We start from the raw sequence: 8,921 nt of genomic DNA on the forward strand, positions 1-8,921 counted from the left end.
TTTCTGATGTGTCTTTTCGGTACAGTTAGATAGAGCTCATCAAGACCTTTCATTTGATATATATAGAACTCATTTTCGCCAAAAATGCCACTTACTTCCCTCTGGCTCCAAACCCTCGATATATAGGTATATAGGCCTATATAATTTTAGGGAACCCTATTGTTGGTTTGGCTTGAATTTTTGTACTTGATAGGCCTAATAACTCATCTCATCTCATTATCTGTAGCCGCTTTATCCTTCTACAGGGTCGCAGGCAAGCTGGAGCCTATCCCAGCTGACTACGGGCGAAAGGCGGGGTACACCCTGGACAAGTCGCCAGGTCATCACAGGGCTGACACATAGACACAGACAACCATTCACACTCACATTCACACCTACGGTCAATTTAGAGTCACCAGTTAACCTAACCTGCATGTCTTTGGACTGTGGGGGAAACCGGAGCACCCGGAGGAAACCCACGCGGACACGGGGAGAACATGCAAACTCCACACAGAAAGGCCCTCGACGGCCCCGGGGCTCGAACCCAGGACCTTCTTGCTGTGAGGCGACAGCGCTAACCACTACACCACCGTGCCGCCCCGGCCTAATAACTATAAATAAAAATAAAATGTAAATAGGCTATATTTTGACTAAATTACTATTATTGAAAAAAATCTAAAGGTTTTCACCAGAGATCATGACAGGAGGACAGAAAAGGGACAGTGAGATAGGGTAGCCTAGAGGGAGATGACAGGGAGAGAGAGATAGTGTAGGGTCGGGAAATGTCCCAGGCCAGACTCCAACCTGGAGTCAGTCACCCTCTATTATTGTTGTTGTCTAGAAAGAGGTGCCGCATCGTTGTATTACAAAAAGTCATGCCAGTCCTCTGTTTATTAACCTGGCCTAAATTGGCCTACAATGCTACCTTGTTCCAACAACTTATCTGAAGGCTATAGCGATGCTGCTTTATGATGTTCTCATTTGATTAGGCAAAACACACAGTGAGGCTGGCATTAAAATAGCCTAGCTTAACCGATAATTATCATGCTTACCATACTGTACATTAGTGCACAATGTGAAACTTATTGACATGGCTTCCCTGTTCAGAATAGCTGTGCAACACTACAATACAGAGAGAGATAAAGAGGCGCTTTGCCTGAAAGAAATAAAGGAAAGGGAAAAGGATGGAGGAGAAATAGGGATACAGCAATACAGATGACTTTAGACTGAGATTAAAAGCTGCTCAGTCTCCAATGCAGACAGGTGGACTGTCTTCAAAATAAACAGAAATGCAAATGCCTAGTGATAAACAATACAAAGGAACATGGAGTGAGGCACCACTGTAAATTTGCAAGGCTTGGCTTTAGACTTTGGCATCAGTCAGTCCAGTTGAGGAGAAAGTATGCAGAATCTACGTAGAGGACAATAGATGTAGATGAGAGGAGAATATACGTATGTAAGAGGAGAATATATGTATGTGAGAGGAGAATGTGTGTATGTGGGAGGAGAATGTATGCATGTGAAAGGAGAATATACGTATGTGAGAGGAGAATGTACGTATGTGAGAGGAGAATATACGCATGTGAAAGAATGTACGTATGTTAGAGGAGAATGTACGCATGTGAGAGGAGAATATATGTATGTGAGAGGAGAATGTATGCGTGTGAGAGGGTCAGAATAGATAAAGTCTTATGCCGCCCCTCATACATCCGGCTGCTTCTGTCCTGTGTCACATCATCAATAAACACTAGTGACCCAGTGCCACTGGCAGCCATGCATGCCCAAGCCATCACGCTGCCTCCGCCGTGTTTTACAGATGATGTGGTATGCTTTGGATCATGAGCTGTACCACGCCTTCACCATACTTTTTTCTTTCCATCATTCTGGTAGAGGTTGATCTTGGTTTCATCTGTCCAAAGAATGTTCTTCCAGAACTGTGCTGGCTTTTTTAGATGTTTTTAGCAAAGTCCAATCTAGCCTTTTTATTCTTGAGGCTTATGAGTGGCTTGTACTGTGCAGTGAACCCTCTGTATTTACTTTCATGCAGTCTTCTCTTTATGGTAGATTTGGATATTGATACGCCTACCTCCTGGAGAGTGTTGTTCACTTGGTTGGCTGTTGTGAAGGGGTTTCTCTTCACCATAAAAATTATTCTGCGATCATCCACTACTGTTGTCTTCTGTGAGTGTCCAGGTCTTTTTGCATTGATGAGTTCACCAGTGCTTTCTTTCTTTCTCAGGATGTACCAAACTGTAGATTTTGCCACTCCTAATATTGTAGCAATTTCTCGGATGGGTTTTTTCCTGTTTTCGCAGCTTAAGGATGGCTTGTTTCACCTGCATGGAGAGCTCCTTTGACCGCATGGTTTCTTCACAGCAAAATCTTCCAAATGCAAGCACCACACCTCAGATCAACTCCAGGCCTTTTATCTGCTTAATTGAGAATGACATAACGAAGGAATTGCCCACACCTGCCCATGAAATAGCCTTTGAGTCAATTGTCCAATTACCTTTGGTCCCTTTAAAAACAGGGTGGCACATGTTAAGGAGCTGAAACTCCTAAACCCTTCATCCAATTTTAATGTGGATACCCTCAAATGAAAGCTGAAAGTCTGGACTTTATGTCCATGTCCATTATATAACTATAACTTGAATTTGTTTCAGTAAACAGGTAAAAAAAACAAAAATTGTGTCAGTGTCCAAATATATATGGACCTAACTGTACGAGTATATCTCAAAAAAGTAGAATATTATGAAAGTTTTTTTTTCTTTCATTATTTAATTCAAAAAGGTAAACGTTCATGTATTCTGGATTCATTACATGTAAACTGAAATATTTCAAGCCTTTTTGTTTTGTTTTAATATTAATGATTATGGCTTATAGCTCATGAAAATCAGAAATCCAGTATCAAATTATGAGAATATTTCATTTTGAGTTTGAGTAAAACAGTGTAAATAGCATGTATCTCTCAGTCTAGTTCAGTACACGCAACCACAATCATGGGGAAGACTGCTGACTTGACAGTTGTCCAGAAAACAATCATCGACTCCCTCCACAAGGAGGATAAGCCACAAAAGGTCATTGCTGAAAAGGCTGGCTGGAAAAGGTGCGCAAGCAAAAGTGATGACCGGAGCATTGAGAGGATTGTCAAGAAAAGTAAATTCAAGAACTTGGGAGAGCTTCACAAGGAGTGGACTGAGGCTGGTGTCAGTGCATCAAAAGCCACCACGCACAGACATCTTCAGGAAAGGGGCTACAACTGTCGCATTCCTAATATCAAGCCACTCCTGAACTAGAGACAATGTCAGAAGCATCTTACCTGGGCTAAGGAGAGAAAGAACTGGACTGTTGCTCAGTGGTCCAAAGTCCTCTTTTCAGATGAAAGTAAATTTTGCATTTCATTTAGAAATCAAGGTCTTAGAGTCTGGAGGAAGCATGGAGAGGCACAGAATCCAAGGTATTTGAAGCCCAGTGTGAAGTTTCTGCAGTCTGTGATGGTTTGAGGTGCCATGTCATCTGCTGGTGTTGGGCCACTGTGTTTTATCAAGTCCAAAGTCAATGTGTAGGTCTACCAGGAGATTTTAGAGCACTTCAGGCTTCCATCTGCTGACAAGGTTTATGGAGATACTGATTTCCTTTTCCAGCAGGACTTGGCACCTGCCCATAGCGCTAAAACTACTACCAGATGGTTCTCATCTCATTATCTCTAGCCGCTTTATCCTTCTACAGGGTCGCAGGCAAGCTGGAGCCTATCCCAGCTGACTACGGGCGAAAGGCGGGGTACACCCTGGACAAGTCGCCAGGTCATCACAGGGCTGATACATAGACACAGACAACCATTCACACTCACATTCACACCTACGGTCAATTTAGAGTCACCAGTTAACCTAACCTGCATGTCTTTGGACTGTGGGGGAAACCAGAGCACCCGGAGGAAACCCACGCGGACACGGGGAGAACATGCAAACTCCACACAGAAAGGCCCTCGCCGGACCCGGGGCTCGAACCCAGGACCTTCTTGCTGTGAGGCGACAGCGCTAACCACTACACCACCGTGCCGCCCTACCAGATGGTTTGCTGACTATATTACTATGCTTGATAGGTCAGGCGAGCTGGCTGACCAGAACACCATGGAGAATCTATGGAATATTGTCAAGCCACTATAAAAGCAACCTGGGCTTCAGTAACACCTCAGCAGTGCCACAGGCTGACTGCCTCCATGCCATGCTGCATTGATGCAGCAATTCGTGATAAAGGAGCCCCAACCAAGTATTGAGTGTATAAATGAACATACTTTTCATAAGTTGGACATTTTCTGTGTTGTAAATCCTTTTCTGATTGAATTTAGGAAATATTCTAATAATTTGAGATACTGGGTTTCTGGTTTTCATGAGCTATAAGCCGTAATCATCAAAATTAAAACAAAAAAGGCTTGAAATATTCACTTTATGTCGAATGAATATAAAATATATGAAAGTTTTCCTTTTCAAATTAAATTACGAAAAAAATGAACTTTTTCACAATATTCTAATTATTTGAGATGCTCTAGTAGTCCTGATTCTTGGATTGACTCAAACTTCAAGGTGGTGTTTACATTAGACCGTATCCGTATCGTTTTCATTGCAGATGCACTATCCGTGCACATTAAAACGCCAGAAAACTACTCCACAGGCGGAACAGTTTGAATCCGCCAGGGCCCACGTATTCAACCCAGTTCGTATCTGATCCGGTGCTGTGTAAACATTGAGGAACGAGGATACGCAGTGCTGATCTCTAGCTGACGTCGTCATTGGACAACGTCACTGTGACATCCACCTTCCTGATTCGCTGGCATTGGTCATGCCACGTTGGTCATGTGAATGAGCAATACAGGAAGTGTGTTGAGGAAGTGAATGAGCAATACAGGAAGTGTGTTGGTTACCGTACTAAATAGTCTTGTTGTAATCGCAAAAAAACGGCCGTTCTGCGAGGTGAAGAGTGTACCGAACACTGTTAGATCCTTCTAGCATAAACACGAAGGCCATACACGGTGTAAAAACGGCGTCATTGTAGTACCAGTACCGCCGATAACAGACTGGCATACTTCATTGTTTACAACGACATCCTTCCACTTGCAAGTGGTGAGTGACTTGCGCATGCCCAATATGCACTGGGATCATGTGACGTGCCGTCTAATTAGTCATGTGATTATCGTATCCGTGTATTGGCGTTGCTGTGTGCACGGGGAACGGTTTTGTTGCGGGCACAGAAATTTTGTGTGTACGCGAATCGTTTTAAAAACAATGATCCGCTGATTCGAAATAATATAAACAGGGCCTAATTCAGAAAATATGCTTCTGATTCTAATTCCAACTTTTAGTCTTAATTCTGTCTTCACAATCACTGTTTTTGTGTTTCCTCAGGTTTGATGGCATACGAGTGTCCAGTCGCTCAGAGAGACGGAGAACAGGAACTCGGAATATCAGAACTGTGAAGCATGTGTCCATGTAAGGACAGGAAATTAAATTCTTCAGGAAGTGATGGAAATCAGTCCTGGTCACACGCATCCAATAAACAATTGTGCCTGACATTTCTGTATGTCTGGTCTTCAGTTGTTTTTCTGGTTTTCTTCCTTTTAAGTCTTACCAGCACTGTCTATAGGTTTTGTGGATTTTTTTTTTCTTTAATTATTTTCTTTTGTTTCTCTGTCACATCGATCGTGCTGTTGTTCAGGACCACAGACATGTTGCACTTTGTTCTCCTCACCTCTGCACTTCTCACAGCCTTAAAGAGCATCTGTAGACAACGTTCCGGATGTTGAGGAATGTTCCGGAGTCAGCACAGGAATAACAATCGTCTTTGAAAGATGTACTGTGAATGAAAAAATGTGAACACTTCCGTGTGTGTGCTTTGGTGTGTGTGTGTAGCCTAGCAACAGCCTCCTGTTTCATGAACTTACTCCTGTGCCTTATTATTCTTTCTTTTTTTTTAAATTAAAGACAGATTTGGCAATTTGATACGTTTTGAACAGATTCCTCACTTGTTTCCTTACATGCAAAAAAGGATGATGCTTTAAAAGAGGGCCAGGTTTCAATACTTGAGGACATTTTTATTTTTATGTACAACTTTAGTTTTTTGTTTGTTTTTTTCATGTATAAAAAAATTGCATATTGTAAAATATGCAATATGTTAATTATATGTTCATTGTCCAAAATAATAATCCAGATAAGATAGTCAAAGTTCTGGTTTCAAAACTCAGAAGATATATTTGGTCAAAAACAGAGGCTTGACCCAGACATCATGGATGCCTGCTTATATATGGCAAAAATATACGATTATAATTAAATTTGCTCACAAAGTGCAAATAGTAGCACTGAATTTTTAAACCTTTCAAAAGTAAGGTATATATCTGTGTCACAATCAGGAAAAATAAACAAGTTATCGAAACAGTAATCCACATGCATAGGGAAAGTTTTGAAAAAAAAAATTTTTTCTACTTTTTTCATCCACATGAAAACTTTGAATCACTGAAAATGAAGCTTTTTGAAAACAGATGAAATTTGTTTTTAAATCTCGGGGAAACACTTGCTTTCAAAAATGTTGCCATCACCGCAGGAGCCTATGCACAGTCATTGTTTGTTTTGCATAACCATGCCAGGACTCTGCTGATCAGTTTGTTAGTTTGTGCTGTCTAATTTCTTATCTGGTGACATGTTTCTAATTTATTTCCGCTTTGTTTCAACTTCAGTGTCATATGGATGCAACTGAATCTGAATCCATCGCTCCGGCACTACAGGCCGCACCGTTAATGGAGATTGGGCACTCGTTTAGGTGTAATAAAATCCAGCTCCTCATCATCAGTTCTCATGTATATTTCCTGTTAGAACTGTCAGCCATGTTGTTTTTCTGCATTTCGCCTTCTCTACGCAGGGATTTACATTATTCTAGAGGTTGTTTTTTTTTGGGGGGGGGATGATATCACCATCTACTGCTCATGTTTTTGCAGTTTATTGTGGATATTTTTCAAAAAGTTATGCATGTGGACCAAAATGTTTTTGAAAACGGAGGAGTAAAAAATATTCAAAAATATCCATATACATGTAGACTTCAACATCCATTCAGTTATGTGTTGAGTTAGTCTATTAGTGTTGCAAAAGCTTCCATAAAATTAATGTATGATTTATAATTTAATGATATCCATGTCAGGTCATGTTGACCAGCCTTTCAAGATACACTATATGGCCAAATGTATGTGGACACCTGACTGTCACACCCTTATGTGGTTCTTCCTCAAACTGTTGCCACGAAGTTAGAAACGCACAATTGTATAGAACGTCTCTGTATGCTGTAGTATTACAGTTTCCCTTCAAGAGTCCCAAACCTGTTCCAATATGACAATGCCCCCTTGCATAAAGCGAGTGCCATGAAAACATGGTGTGTTTAAGGTTGGAGTGGAAGAACTCGAGTATCCTGCACAGAGCTCTGACCTCAGCCCCACCAAATACATTTAGGATGAACTGAAACACCGCCTGTACCCCAGACCTCCTCAAAATCCCGACATCAGTGCCTGATCTCACAGAAGCTCTTGTAGCTGAATGATCACAAATCCCCACAGCAATGCCCCCCCCCAAAAAAAAAAAAAATCTAGTGGAAAGACTTGGCAGAAGCATGGAGGTTATTATCACAGCAAAGGGGGAGTAAATCTGGAATGGGATGTTCAACAAGCACATGATTGTGATGGTTTGGGGTCCACATACTTTTGGCTGTATAGTGTATAAAAACTGTATAATGTATTAAAAGGGAACACCATTTTTGGGGATTTGGTTTATTAGCTGTTATGTAAACAAATCTCACCTTTGGTTTGGGAACACACACACACTGTTGAAGTAAACAGCGAGATGAAATTGGACACTTCTGTTAAAATTTTAAATAGTGGGGATTCATGGGAAACCGAGAGAGTAGGAAAGGAGAAGTTTTTAGCCTGATTAGATAACCGAAGCTCTAGATCAGTATACACTACTGCACTGAACATGCCAGATGCTGTTTTACATCCAGTCACGTTTTATATCATTTCTGAGGCCATGTGGTTCGCTTTCCTCAGCTGTACACTTTCACAGCAATCTTCCTAAAATATTTGGTTTCCAAGTTATTTTATGATCATGCTTATTTTCCTGGTTTACTTGTTCAATGGTTCTACCTCATTTTTTTTCTTTATAATTATCTTGATGTTGGTTTTCATTACAGAGTGTCATTTGTCTCTTAAAGGTTATTAAAGGATTTTGGTGCAAATGTACAGTTCAATGTGATCTTATAAAGTGAAACATTTTCCATGTTTATTTTTGACAATGAAGATATGAGGAGCAGAATGGTGGGGCGTGTTCTAAAGCTGTATATAGGAACAATATCCTAGTTTCCAAGGTTATGATACTATGATTCCCCATTTGTATACATGTCCACTCATTCTGAGTTAGTGTTGCGCAACATCTGTTGCTCTTTCATCTGATGAACTTAATTATGCAAAAGGCTTTTTCAAATTGTCCCCTTAAAGCAGGCCGTCTCAGCAGAAAAGTTATGTCAGGTGTAAAAACTCATCTAAGGCTGCCTTCTCTTCAATCAAGTGCATGGACTGTATTGAATTTGTAAGAATAAAACACTCAGGGGCATGCTGTTTTAGGAAAATAATCAACAGGGATTATTTTGCTATAATGGCATGATAGATTTGAGCTATTTTAGTTTTGTAGCTCCTGTGCTAGTTATGTAACTAGATAAATAAATAAATGCCACCACACATGACCTGGATGAGCAATAGTTCTGGAAAGAGATTTTTTTTTTTTCTTTTAATAAATTAAATTTTTGGAGTTACTTTAACATAATCTGATGATTTGACATTTTGACCTTTTTTTTTTTTTTAATATAAACACCTGAGGCCACCTCCTGCTCTTCATAACTCCTGAAGAAAGGAA

At 40.5% G+C, this 8,921-nt stretch overlaps 1 protein-coding gene across 1 annotated transcript in view; it reads left to right on the top strand.

Annotated features, from left to right (window-relative positions):
- Positions 1 to 8,251, top strand: part of stk35 (serine/threonine kinase 35) — a 28,180-nt gene extending 19,929 nt beyond the window's left edge. Inside the window, exon 3 of the mRNA XM_060937715.1 lies at positions 5,382 to 8,251. The gene's annotated coding sequence lies outside the window, so the exon portion shown is untranslated. The remainder of the gene's footprint in view (positions 1 to 5,381) is intronic.
- The last annotated feature ends 670 nt before the right edge of the window (positions 8,252 to 8,921 follow it).

The sequence above is a fragment of the Neoarius graeffei genome, chromosome 13 (assembly GCF_027579695.1).
Source record: "Neoarius graeffei isolate fNeoGra1 chromosome 13, fNeoGra1.pri, whole genome shotgun sequence".
Lineage (NCBI taxonomy): Eukaryota > Metazoa > Chordata > Actinopteri > Siluriformes > Ariidae > Neoarius > Neoarius graeffei.